Here is an 8,539-nt window from a genome sequence, read left to right on the forward strand (position 1 = left end):
CGGTCTCTCCAAACACAGGGAAACATCGCAGGTGTCCCCAAAACCTTAAGGTTCCTCTAGGATGCTTATAAGCTCAATACGAATAACATAGCTGTGCTGCTCATAAAGAAAAAGCAGAGAGTGCCTTCATAGTGTAATCATTCAAAAAATGGTTTTAATAAAAATAGATAAATTACACTTACAAGCCAAGGCTTCAAGTTAGCACATAACATTGGAGCTAAAAATCACGGCATCTCCACTGTTCTGTATACATAGTACTTACATACTGTATATAATATTTCTGTATTTCAAACCAGTCTGTGTTCAAATTCAAGGAGTCCATCCTTCCCAGTTTGCTGTTGTGTATGTAGCACATTGATATTAGCTCCTGCCCCAGAAATACATTTTAGACCTTTAAGGCCCCTTTCACACGGACGGATAGAATGGTGCTTTTAGCTGCGGATTTTCTAGTTTTCTACCGCAGCTAAAAGCACACAATGCTTTCCTATGGCCCCATTCACACACAGCGTTTAGCCGCGATTTCGTTACATGCGGTTCGGTGCGAATAGAAAAAATAGAATTGTATGCGTCCAGGTGCGATGTAGCGCAGCTATAAGCACATAATCGCAGGTAATCGCAGTGTACTATTTCTCCTGCAGATAGCAGCGGCAACAAGGAAAGAAAAACAATAGGAAGCACATCAGAAATGGCAAGAATTTTCCAAACGCAGCTAAACGCAGACGCAGCTAAACGCAGCTAAACGCAATGTACAACTGCAAGTGAACGCTGTGCCAGGATTCTCTGAATTTCAAAATAACAAAACATGCTTTTAACAGCGGCAGAACAGCCGCCCGTGTGAAAGGGGCCTTAGCCCTTGTACACACGGTCGGATTATTCCGATGGACAATGTCCGATAGGACCGTGTTGTCAGATAATCCGACTGTGTGTGGGCTCCATCGGACTGTTTCCGTCAGAATATCCGACAGACCAAGTTTGAGAGCTGGGCTATAACATTTTCCGACAACATGATCCGATCACGTCAGTTCAAATCGTGTGCAGCCTAGTCCGACGGACAAGGTGCCACGCATGCTCACAATAAAGTTCTGAGACGGAAGCGCTCGCTCAGGTAAAACTACCGCTCGTAATCGATATAACACATTCGTCACGCTGCAATGTTAAAAATTCTTTAATGCAGTGCATTCTCTTTTTCTTTACAATGCTACAAGAATTAAGTTGTTTTGCTGCTCATATTCACACACACTTCTCCCAAACTTATTTCTTTATTCTTTTTACTCATTTTATCAATACAATATTTTAATTCGTCACATCTCCCCAATCTTTTTATTTTTTTTTTGTGGTTGTTTTTTTTAATCAACATCACCTTTTTTGACAGTTTGTTCATCTTTGAATTTTTTTTGGTGTGTTTTGTGTGTCAACTTACCACATCACCACTATTATCTGTCAGGTCACCTTGAGGCGAGGTGACAGATGCACACCGTAGGGATCAGGAGTGCACCGCAAGGTTGTGGACCCTACGGCTGACTGCTGCGGACGAGAGACAGGTCCCACCGGGGTTAGAGCGTAAAATTCCCTGGGGCGCGGAGTCTAAGAGCCAGCAGGGGTTCACCAGAGCCTCGAGTGGTGAGGATGGACTTGGCTGCAACTGGCTCCAGGTCGCGACCAGCAGGGTCCCCCAGCTCACACCCACAGTAGGCAACAGGAGGATAGGGATGGTAAGGGACAAAGCCAAGGTCAGGGCCACAAGCAGACAGGAATAGTCAGGGACACGCCAAAAGGTCAGGATCACAGGCAAACAGGGATAGTCAAAGACACGCCAAAGTCGGTAACGGAACAACAGAAGAGCACAGGAAGCTAACACACAAAGGAATACACAATGGTTGATCAGCAGGGCTGGCCTGCAGTGCACAGGTTAATATAGAGTTCTCTGATAGGAGCTAGGGTGGAGTCATGCCAGAGGATGGATTACAAAAGCAGTCAGGTGAGGGTCGGCTGGTCTCTAGAGATGAACACATGGAAACAGGTAAGCAGACCAACTATTGCATAACCATGACAGTACCCTCCCTCTTACGAGGCCTCCCCCTCCCCCGCCTGGGTCCAGGCTTAAAGGGAAACTCCAGATGGAACCTCCTCAACAGACTAGGAGCAAAGACCTCAGATGCAGTGATCCAAGACCTCTCCTCAGGGCCAAACCCTTTCCAATGTACGAGGTACTGAAGAATGCCTTTACGGAGCCGGGAATCCAAAACTTGACTAACTTCGTATTTTAGATTATCCTCAGAGACTGGAACCGAGGTAGGAAGAGGACGAGAGGACGAGAGGACTTGAGGACTAAAGGCTCTTTAGGAATGGGTAAGGGCATGAGAAGATCAGGAGCCTGAGCAGGGTCCCCCAGACCCCCAAAGATGAGCTAGACATCCAGAACAGGACCACCAGACTGGGCAGAGGTCAGTGGAACCCAGAGGTCAGGTTGGTTAGAAGGTGACATGTCACAAGAGTCAAGCTGGATAGCTGAAACACAAACAGAATGCAGAGAACCCTGAGAAAAAGATTGAAAACCCCACCTGGCCGAATGTGGCAGTCTATCCAAAGGATGGATTGAGCCTCTTAAACGGGTTTGAACGGACATAGTAGCAGTAGGGTGAGGCTGGGTCACCGAAGGTCCTGAACAAGAAGCAAGAAGATCATTGGGCATGGGCTGGACTGGCATAACTGGTGCAGAGGCCAACTGACTAATATTGTCAGGTGTAGCGACCATCTCAATCGCATCACAGGGCATAGCAACTGTGGAACTTGCAGACAAGTTAGCCTGGCTGTGCATCCAAGGGAGATTAGGGACAGGCAAAGGTAAATGGTTATGCAAACTGGAGTGAATGATCGACTCAGGTTCATAGGTGGGCCCCTCATCCAGAGTACCACATGTCCTAGAGAGTGCATCAGTCCGACTATTGCAGGACGCATCCCAGAGATCGCTATATACAGCGGGAAGAGCAGAAGATACTGGGATGGTGGTAACAGGAAGTTTCTCTTTTGAGGTACCCTTGAGTAGGCAGGAAGAGGAACAGGAGGGACCCCAAGCCAGGATCTGTCCAGCAGACCAGTCAACGTGTGGAGAATGGAGCCGTAACCAAGGAAGACCTAATATGATAGGAGATGAAGCCTTAGGTAAGACAAGGAAGGATATCCACTCCTGGTGGAGTGTCCCTACTGACATCTTAACAGGAAGAGTCTGGAAGCGGATAGGGCCCCCTGGGAGAACAGTGCCACCAATCGCCAAGACCACCAATGGCGTTGTAAGGGGAAAAAGGGCAAGTCTCATGGAGGATGCAGTTTCCCAATCCATGAAATTGGCAGCGGCTCCGGAATCCAGATGTGCTGAGACCGAACGAGAGGAAGCACCGACATTAGGCAACACAGAAAGGAGAAGACGAGAAGGTGAAGGTGATATTTCAGGGTCTAATACTCCACCTTCCAGATGTATTAGCCCTGAGCGTTTTTCCGGACGAAGAGAACAAGTGTCACAGAAATGACCTTTGGCCCCACAATAGAGGCATAGGCTTAGAGTTCTGCGCCTAGCGCGTTCTTCGGGAGATAACTTTGTCCGGCCCAACTGCATAGGTTCCTCAACAGACAGGGGGTGCTCCTCGGATCGAAGAGAATGTACTGGGAGCGCAGGCTGCCTAAAGAACGGAGACTGCTGGCATCTTTTTTCCAAGGCCCTCTCCTGAAAGCGAATATCGATCTGGTTACACAAGGTGATGACATTGTCCAGATCAGCAGGAAGGGATCTTCCTGCTAATTCATCCTTCACTCTATCAGAGTGGCCATGTAAAAAAGTTGCAACTAGGGCCTCATTATTCCAGCTCAATTCAGCTGTGAGGATACAGAACTGAAGAGCATACAGTCCCACAGAAGCGGACTCTTGACGAAGACGTAAAAGAGCGCTAGCCGCTGAGGAGACACGACCCGGTTCCTCGAAGATATTCCGAGTAAGTTTCAAGAAATCAGACAGACTAGAACCACTGGATCATTCAGTTCCCACAGAGGGGCAGCCCAAGCTAGTGCCTCGCCGGACAGGAGGGATATAATATATGCTACTTTCGCCCGATCGGAAAGGAAGTTTTGGGGCTGAAGTTCAAAATGAATTGTGCACTGGCTAAGGAACCCCCTGCAAGCCTTGGAGTCCCCAGAGAAACGGGCCGGAGCTGGTAGTTGTAATGAATATGTGGCTGCGACTGATGCGATAGGTGCAGCGGCAGATAGAGGTTGAGGTTGTTGAACCGGGGAATCCTAATGAGGCCTGAACCTGTTCACCACGGGATGCCAAATCCTGAAGGAATCGCATCACCTGGGTCTGATGCGATTCTTGGGTCTCAAGTCTGCGAACTAAGCTCTGCAATGGATCATCTGCAGGAAGCGGCACGTCAGCCGGGTCCATGGCTGATCAAACTGTCAGGTCACCTTGAGGCGAGGTGACAGATGCACACCGTAGGGATCAGGAGTGCACCGCAAGGTTGTGCTGACTGCTGCGGATGAGAGACAGGTCCCACCGGGGTTAGAGCGTAAGATTCCCTGGGGCGCGGAGTCTAAGAGCCAGCAGGTGTTCACCAGAGCCTCGAGTGGTGAGGATGGTCTTGGCTGCAACTGGCTCCAGGTCGCGACCCCCAGGGTCCCCCAGCTCACACCCACAGTAGGCAACAGGAGTATAGGGATGGTGAGGGACAAAGCCAAGGTCGGGGCCACAAGCAGACAGGAATAGTCAGGGACACGCCAAAAGGTCAGGATCACAGGCAAACAGGGATAGTCAAAGACACCCCAAAGTCTGTAACGGAACAACAGAAGAGCACACGGCAGGTAACAGGAAGCTAACACACAAAGGAATACACAATGGTTGATCAGCAGGGCTGGCCTGCAGTGCACAGGTTAATATAGAGTGCTCTGATAGGAGCTAGGGTGGAGTCATGCCAGAGGATGGATTACAAAAGCAGTCAGGTGAGGGTCGGCTGGTCTCTAGAGATGAACACATGGAAACAGGTAAGCAGACCAACTCTATTGCATAACCATGACATTATCTTTTTAATGTATTGTTTTCTTTTTTAATCTACAGGAGGTTGTTTGGTGTTGGTGCCCCTTGTTATTCATTTGACTTTGTATTTTTGAAATGTACCTGCCTACTCACAAATAAACTGTCCTTTTTGAAGTAAAACACATACGCAAGTATTTCTTCAACCAAAAAAAACCTTTATTTAGGTGTCAGTAACAAATAAAGAGGGAGGCAGTGCTGGAGAAACTGGGGAGATTAGCGAAGCCTTTGGCCCCCAGGGCACACATCAACTATTTAAATGCAAAAATTGGTGGCCTGAGGAGTACAGGTGTGAGGGAGAGAAGTCTGGTCCTGAAGTCTAAGAAACCCAGAACAGCAGCAGATGACATCTATGTTCCCAGGCTGTGGTCCTACAAGAGGCTGTATCTTCTGTGAGACCAGACTGAACCCAGGTTATCACACTCTGGTCTTCCTTCCACGCTTCCTTCCAGGCTGTGGCTGTGGTGTTGGAGGTGTGGCAGAAGGAGGAGGAGGAGGAGGAGGGGCATGGGCCAAATCACACAAGTGTGTTGCTTGTGTGATTTGGCCCAACAGCCCCTTGTTGAGGGTGTGGATAATTAGCTCCTCACACAAGATCTTTTGCCCCTCCTCCATTTGCTGGAGTTTGCAGGCAGCCAAGGCTGCAAAGGCCTCTTGATAGGTGGGGGTGGCTTTGAGTGCCGCTGAAGCCTCCCCGATCAGCTTCAGAGCCGACTCCTCCACATTCTCCCCATTTCTGGCCCTTTTGCGTGGAAGGCGGAGGGGAGGGACCTGTGATTCAGTCAGGCTCCTCTGCCCGCCCACCGCTTGGCTGCCGCTTACCCCTGCCTCCTCCTGGCTGCCACTTTCCACAGCCTCTTTAATTTGTTACTGTAATGTGGATGCGTAGCTTGCCACAGGCAGGGCAGCTCCTTGTACTTATCGATTGAACAGAGGGAGGAAACTGGTCAATAAACCCGTCCATAATCTCTGCAAGACACAACACAAGACAAACCCTAATGTCAGGCTAAACTCGACTAAATCTTGTCCCAATGCAGGCCTCAATCTAGAAGCAGTATAAGGCTAGTGATGTACCAAGTTAAAAATTGTACCTTCGTTTTCACGATCGGCGCGTCAGCTTCTCCCTCTGTTTACAGATCATACGTACGACACACGCGTGTTGCGTTTTATATACAGTGCACATGCGTGAAACTCTGCCCGCCCCTGACTTTCTTTCTAGACTATTCCCCGCCCCTTCTCTTTCAGCGCAGAGGGGAGAGCACATGGCGGAGACAACGCAGGTGCGCAATCATAGATCCACTAACGAGGAGGAGGGTGAGGAAAGCCCGGAGCCTAAAACGTCCCGATCCCGGGGGAGAAGATTTAAGGCCTCAAATATGTCTTTTGGAGAAATGTTGGAGATGGTGGATATATTGAAGAGGAACGACTATGATGGGAAGTATGGACCGTACCCAAACCCAAATATCAGAAAGGCCAAGATCATGACTAAAGTTGTGAAGAGTCTTCAGAAGAATTTTGGGGTACGACGATCCAAGAATCAACTGAGAAAACGCTGGTCAGACCTGAAACTGAGGGAGCATGATCAGTACAGAAGGATCAAGTGAGTTCTTCAAAAAAGTAAGTAGTTGTCGTGTGTTCATATTATTATTATTGCTTGCATAGTGCTCCATGTGCTTTGATTTAATGTTGTACAGTTTAAAATGGCCACTTTCAAGTTCATGGGTTCAATCGTTCGTAATAAACATTGTTCGTTAGCCCACTCCAAAAACAATGTTTTCCCAACTTACACTTCACTACATTTGTTCACACTACAGGTAAGTATTACAGCTTTAGAAAGTGTCAAAAATAATGTTCTCACCTTTGAACTTGGCCAAAAAACATAATTGTACTACACTTCCAAGCAATGTTTCATATTTCTATTTCTGCCTTCTGTGTGCTAAGTATTCCTTTTTTACATTCTCATAGGGGAGAGAAGACTCGGGACGTCTGAGGACACCAGGGACCCCACATCTCCCAAAGAAGGGGAAATTCCAACACCAGAAGCAGATGAGGAGGAGGAAGAAGAGATTGTTGAAGTTGGACAAATTGTCACCACAACAGGTGAGTGTCGGAGAGCACAGCTTCCGGTAAGCTAATCAATGTATGTCTGCATATTTATAATACATGGTGTGGTTTGTTTTTTTAGGTGATGTGGAAGAAGAATCACATTTTACCAGTGAAAGTGCCCAGATCCTCATTGGGGAGATAATGGGGTGCAATCGGGATTTAGAGAATATACAGAAAAACATCAATGATGTACAACAGAAAATGAAGAACATCATTGCTGTTTTGGGGAGAGTCTGAAACACCCCAAACTAGCAAGCATAGTTTTTTATTTTTCCAAAAAACTTTTATATTTTTCAAAAAGCCAAATTTGGAAGATGCACAGTGTGTCAACATGTACTATTTCCCACCATGGGGGATCAATGTACGTATTTTGTGGGTGCAACCCCTTCCTTGCTACTAAAGTGGCTGAGATGAAGGGGTTGCACCCCCAAAACATGTACATTGATACCCCATGATGGGAGATAGCACATGTTGACATTAGGCATGGGATCAGGAGGAAACTGGCCACTTTTGGATTCTCAATATGTGTGCATCTTCCAAATTTGGCTTTTCCAGGGGTGACACCCCATCTGATGAAGGCAATATCAGCACAGTTTGTACATACAGTGGTGTGAAAAAGTGTTTGCCCCCTTCCTCATTTCCTGTTCCTTTGCATGTTTGTCACACTTAAGTGTTTCGGAACATCAAACCAATTTAAACAATAGTCAAGGACAACACAAGTAAACACAAAATGCAATTTGTAAATGAAGGTGTTTATTATTAAAGGTGAAAAAAAATCCAAACCATCATGGCCCTGTGTGAAAAAGTGATTGCCCCCTAAACCTAATAAGTGGTTGGGCCACCCTTAGCAGCAACAACTGCAACCAAGCGTTTGCGATAACGTGCAATGAGGCTTTTACAGTGTCCTGGAGGAATTTTGGCCCACTCATCTTTGCAGAATTGTCCTAATTCAGTTACATTAGAGGGTTTTCGAGCATGAACGGCCTTTTTAAGGTCATACCACAACATCTCAATAGGATTCAGGTCAGGACTTTGGCTAGGCCACTCCAAAGTCTTCATTTTGTTTTTCTTCAGCCATTCGGTGGTGGACTTGCTGGTGTGTTTAGGATCATTGTCCTGCTGCAGAACCCAAGTTCGTTTCAGCTTGAGTACACAAACAGATGGTCGGACATTCTTCTTTAGGATCTCTTGGTAGACAGCAGAATTCATAGTTCCTTTTATCACGGCAAGTCTTCCAGGTCCTGAAGCAGCAAAACAGCCCCAGACCATCACACTACCACCACCATATTTTACTGTTGGTATAATGTTCTTTTTATGAAATGCAGTGTTCCTTCTACGCCAGATATACTTGGA

This window comes from Lithobates pipiens, unplaced genomic scaffold (assembly GCF_037356315.1).
Source record: "Lithobates pipiens isolate NorthernLeopardFrog02 unplaced genomic scaffold, aLitPip1_a1.2 Scaffold_8, whole genome shotgun sequence".
NCBI lineage: Eukaryota > Metazoa > Chordata > Amphibia > Anura > Ranidae > Lithobates > Lithobates pipiens.